This window comes from Echinops telfairi, unplaced genomic scaffold, assembly GCF_000313985.2.
Source record: "Echinops telfairi isolate 266 unplaced genomic scaffold, ASM31398v2 ScPeMD7_7469;HRSCAF=8507_1, whole genome shotgun sequence".
In the NCBI taxonomy this organism is placed as follows: domain Eukaryota; kingdom Metazoa; phylum Chordata; class Mammalia; order Afrosoricida; family Tenrecidae; genus Echinops; species Echinops telfairi.
In genome coordinates, this window is record NW_022111373.1 from 40223542 (window position 1) to 40229649 (window position 6108).

Genomic DNA, 6108 nt, shown 5'->3' on the forward strand with positions numbered 1-6108 from the left:
TCTTTAATTTCTGGAGGACTGTGTCTGTTAGTTTGTTATACTGTGGTGGCTTTTGTATTACTGTGATGATGGAAGCTACTTCTTTGGCTTTTCCAATTCAACATGGTCATCCAAAGTGAACAGATTCAGCAGTTTTCAGACTATGAACTGACTATGAAGAAGGAATAGATTGCCTACATGGGATGAATTAGCCATTCAAAACCCCATGGATAGCATCAAATCATATCAGTTACTCTCAAAGTATGAGTGAGGAAAAGCTGACTTCTTAAAGTAGTGGACCATAATGGTGTGAATGAAGTAAAGGGAAATAGAGTCAAATTTAAAATTGTGGTAAGATATTTTAACCATTTTCTCTGTGACATTGGTAGCATGAGTAGACTAATTATTTAGTATATCTAAGAATTCAATACAATTAATATACATGCAAAATACACATCCAAATTATAGATTGCTTATTTTCAAGTAAATATACTCAACAATGCAAAGTATAAATTGCATAATAAAATGTATTTTAATAAATTTGTTGCCAATTTGTTTGCTATATTCCTAAGTTACTGAAGTAGAATCATTTGTGTTAAGACCTAGAAATGTACTTTAAAAAATTCATAAAATATCTCTCTTATAAATGCATCTTTTATAAATTATAATGTGGAAATTCATGATGTATATGGTCTTGAGGTAGGTACAGATTATCAGAAAATATTTTAACCACTGGAAAAGGCTAGGACATATTACTAGGGGAGAGTGTTTTATTTACATTTAGTTTTTTCTAAATGCATATTAAATGAAACATACTCAAATGTTAACTAGGATTTATTTTCCTGTGAGTGCTTACATTGCTTTGAGGAAAAATGAAAAATTGAAGCAATAAAAAAGAAAGCTTACAAAACAGTTTTTTTTGTTTTTTTGCTGGCTTTTTTTTAAATTATAGAAATGAATAATGAAGTATATAGTACTACTAAATTTGAATTGTTTCTGTACAAGACTCTACACAATCGCACTATTTATAGACTTTATGGCAGGTTTGAGAATATATGGTATGTGTGAGAAAATATATGTCAATATTATTAATTCAATCTAATGTTCTCTCCAAAATTATTGTCTTAATGAAAATGAACTGAAAGATTAGACTATCTAAAATTTGCTTTAATCGGTAAACCCAGTGTGGGAAATTCTTTTTATAAATGATCAAAAACAACAAAATACTATTAAAATATATGTTTAGGAAACTGAGAGGAAATAAAATAAAAAAAACCCTGGAAATATAGAATGGCTTATTAAAATTCTTAAATATTTATGTAAGAAATAAACAGCTTCATGTTTTCATACATAGAGTTTCTAAATACAAATTTCTACTTATGTAAGATTATTCTCTACAGAATTATATATAATTTTACATTAACAATAAATATATGATTAAATATATTTCCTAAATATATGGAGATATCATCTATGAAGAAACAAACAAAATCATTGAAAAGCCAGGAAAGAAATAAAAAACCTAAATGATATCAGACAAAAATCTTGAAAGTAGAGAAATTAAAAAGGTAAGACTTTCAACGAGCCCCTGAGAAGACAAAAAAAAATTGCTATAAAGAAATAAATGTGCAAAAACCTGGAACTAAAAAAATCAAAAAGGATGATCACATTCAGGACTTCGCAAGCTGAAAGATCTGAAGGAAAGAATTAAGTCTGTAATTGCAATATGGAATCATTATCTGAGGATTGCGCAATGTGAGTTGCAATGAAAGCAAGGTGCTATTGCTGATATCAAATGGATCTTGACTGAAAGTAGAATATACCATAAAGGTATTTACTTGTGTTTCATTAACTCTTCAAAGTGATTCTACTGTGTAAATTTTTAGCAAATTCTAGATAACAATGCAAAGAATGGAAATTCCAGAACACTAAGTTTTGCTCATGAAGAACTTGTGCTTAAGCCTAGAGGCAGTCTTTCCATGTGGAAAGGGGATACTGCACAGCTTATAATCAAGAATGACATCATGGTGTTATCCTTCACTACACTTACTGTTTCTGAATGCTGAGCCAATAATCTGAGCAGATGGACTAAGTAAATAAAAAGGGATCATCAGAATTGGAGAAATACTCATTAAAAGGATATAAAAAGTAGCATAAAGGTTCCTGTGGGGTACTGTGGGGAAGGGGACCTGCTATCAAGGAGTTCAAGAAGAAAATGTTTCAAAAATGATTGTGGTAGCAAATATACAATACTGTTTGATGCGACTGAACTATGGAATAATATGCTATCTGTATTAGCTCCCAATGAAATGGTTAACAACAACAACAGCAAAAACATGAAAGATAGAAAAAAAATCATAAAACACAAATATCATAAACTTTCTTGTTCAGAGAGAACTTGGGCAAATTACTGGTGGAGTTCAAAGAATACAGCCTTCATTATGGATTGTAAAGGGAAAAAATTCTCACTATTGATAGTTAGGTATTGTATTAAATTATTTCAAATGTTTCTATTGGGAAGTTAAGGAATGTTGAAGGATGATGAAAAACTTAATTATTCATCTGAAGAATCAAAAGATGAGGGGTTGAATCAAATAATGTTCCTTAAATCCTAATTTTTAGAAACATAGTCAGTGCTATCATATATTTTGAAAATTAAAATGTAATATTTTAATATCATACTTTAATTTACATTTTATTTATACTTATAAGTGGTACCTCCCCCCAAAACAAAAAAAATTATTAAGCTATGCATTTAAATACCCCCTCACACACACACAAACACAAACGCTATCAACTTCAAAGTACTCTCCATTACACATAATACTTTGTAAAATTTGTGATTCCATTCTTGGAAACGTTTTTCACTCTCAGCTATTTGGATGGCGGATAGCACTTCCTCATATTTTTCTTGCCTCTTCCACATAGTCAAATTGCAGTCCTTTCATGCCACTTTTCATTTGCAGACACAAAAAGAAGTCTCACAGATCGAGGTCAGGTGAGTAAGGTGCGTGAGGCAAGAGAGGCAGGCTGCATTTTGCCAAAAAATTAATGGTGGCAAAACTAGTCCCATCTGCCACAATTCAGGCCCTTTTGGTCACACATTGTTACACAATCTTTCCAAAACCTATAAATAGAAAGCTTGATTAACAGTCTCACTTGGTGGAATGAACTCCAAATGCACTAGCCCCCTCATATCAAAAAAAACAAATGAGGATCGTCTTGATCTTTGATATCAATTGACGAGCTTTTTTTGGACTTTTGAGGTGATGATGGCGTCTTCCACTGGCTTGACTGATGTTTGCTTTCAGGGCCTTAAGAATAGCACCATGTCTTGTCACCAGTAATAACCTTGCAAAACAAATGTCTGGGTTGCTCTGGAGGTGTTCTTTCAAAGCACAGCATGTTTCCACAAGATCAGTGGTTCTCAACCTACCTAATGCTGTGACCCTTTAATACAGTTCCTCATGTTGTGTTGACCCCCCAACCATAAAGTTATTTTTGTTGCTACTTCATAACTGTCATTTTGCTACAGTTATGAATCAGGCGACTCCTGTGAAAGGGTCGTTTGACCCCCAAAGGGGTCACAACCCACAGTTTGAGAACTGCTGCACTAGATGCTCTTCTCCCTGGTCAGTGAGAACCCAAGCACACATTTCTTTGAGACCCTTCTCATTCATAATCTTCTGTTACAATTTGCTGAACCAATCTCCAAGATGCTCGAGAAAACTTCCCATCTATTTAATGGTCCGTTATTGGTCTTCTAGCAAAAGTGCATGGATTTTGTCCATGTTTTCATCTTTTTGGAAAGTTGATGGACATCCAGAATGACATTTGTCATCAATCAACATTTCACCTTTTTTGAAACAAGAGAATCAATTGAGATTTTCCTATAGCACTGTCCTTGTAAGCTGTGTTCAACAAGTGCCTGTGGCATGTTTCCAGAGCAAGAAACACAATGTAATGGCCACACACTGTTCTCATACATTGGCCAACACAAAAAACGATGTTTGAGCAAAATTGCTTTTATGAAAAAATTCACTGTGACCAGAGATAACCTTCCCAGGCAATGCCACTGGATGCACTACCATGGAGGGCGTTGCTTGATGCTCACCTAGTGGGAAAAATGGGTACTATGAAAGCTCCTCTCTGTCTCCCGCAATTCTGCTTTCTTAGTGTACCCCCTCATCCATTGAATTATACAAGCCCTAAAAGCTGTGAATGGAAATACAGTTTTAAAATATAATTTTTAACTGAACACAAATAATCTATCTAAGATTTCCAATTATATATGACATATGACTGAAAATATAAAAAATAGATTGTTTATTTGCATCAACATATAGATTATAACTAAATATAGTGGCTATCCATTAGGCTGATAATATCAAGGTCAACAGTTCAAAATCACCAGCCCTCTGGGAGAGAACAATAAGGTTTTTACTTCTATAAAGTGTACCATCCAAATCCCATAGGGGCAGTTCTACCTGGTCCTGTCGGGTCTTTATGAGTCAGAATTGACGTGATGGAAATGAAAATGTTTAAACAGAAACTTAGGGCTATCGTATTAAAATACTTTATGGACTTCTAGCAAGATTGCAGACTTCTCTCTCAGACACTACCATGCAGACCAAAGACACCAAAAGTAATATATACGGGTAAAATTCCTGGAACACTGATCTTCAGAGGGAAAGAGACATTTATTGAATATTATGTAGAATTAAAAAGTTGAGCAACAATGACAAGAGAGGCTCAGACAAAAATAAGTTAAAAGTCAGCTGTCCTCACAGAGCACAGCCATTTTGAAATCTTGAGGGCAGTACATTAGCTGGGGAACATTAGTGCACCCTAAGGGCAACCACTAGTGAAGGATGCAGGAAACATCAAGGGAAAATGGAAAGAATACACAGTCACTGTACCAAAAAGACCTAGTCAACCTTCAACCATTTCAAGAGGTAGCAGTCAACATTCAACCATTTCAAAAGGTAGCAGATCAGTACTAAAAGAAGATGCTATGCTACACTGAGAGCATTAGCAGAAAAAAAAAAAGCTGCGGGAATTGAAGTAATACCAATTGAAATGTTTTAAGAAGCCAATGAAGCTTTGGAAACACTCACTCATCTATGCCAGGAAATTTGGAAGATAGTTATTTGGCCAACTGACAGGAAGAGATCCATATTTGTACCCATTGCAAAGAAAGGTGAATTTTATTGCTGGCAATGAATACTGAAAGTACCATGGATTGCTAAAAGAACAGAGAAATCTCTGTGGTTGACACAATGGATGTATGCATGGATTGTGATAAGAGTTGTAAGAGCCCCCAATAAAATGACTTAAAAAATACAACAAAAAAACCCTATAACCCCCAAAAAAAGAAGTCCAATCTCTAAGAAAACTCCTTAGAGATAAGGATGACAAGACTTCATCTCACATACTTCTGACATGTCAAGACAGACCAGGCCCAGGACAAGGACATCAAGCCTGGTGAAATAGTGCCTTAGCAAAAAATGGGAAGATATTCAAGAAATGGATTGGCAAAGCAACTCCATTAATCTGTGACACAGTGAATCCATTCATGGGCTCAAACATTAGAACAATTGTAAAAGTGGCACAGGACTCACCAAGCTATGTTATGTTGTGTTGCACATATTGTGTCGCACTATGAGTCAGAACTGACTCCGAGGCACTGAACAACTAAGAGTGTTATACTCTGGATACTCCCCTCTCCCACATACTCCGGGTCTTTCTTTTTCCATTGCCCTTTTCTTTCTTATTCTTTTTTCCCCTCTATCTCTGCTTTATTTTTTCCTGTGTCCCTTTTCCTTCCTGTTTCCCTTCCCTTATTTTTATCTTTTTATTTACTCTTTTTTGCTCTCTATTATTCTACTTTATTTTTACCTCCTACCTAGTGTTTTTTCCAATTAAAAAATTTTTACATAACTTTTTTTTCATATAAGTTATTGAATCAATTATTGTTTCTGCCATTAGCTTGTTTTCAACAACTTGTTCTTTCTTCTGCTTCATTGCTTTCTTTTTGCTGTTGTCGATTTTGTTTTCCTTTTTCATCTTTTCCCACAAGTGGAATCTGCCACTCTGGCCCTATGGGCCAGTTACACTTGTTCCTCTTAC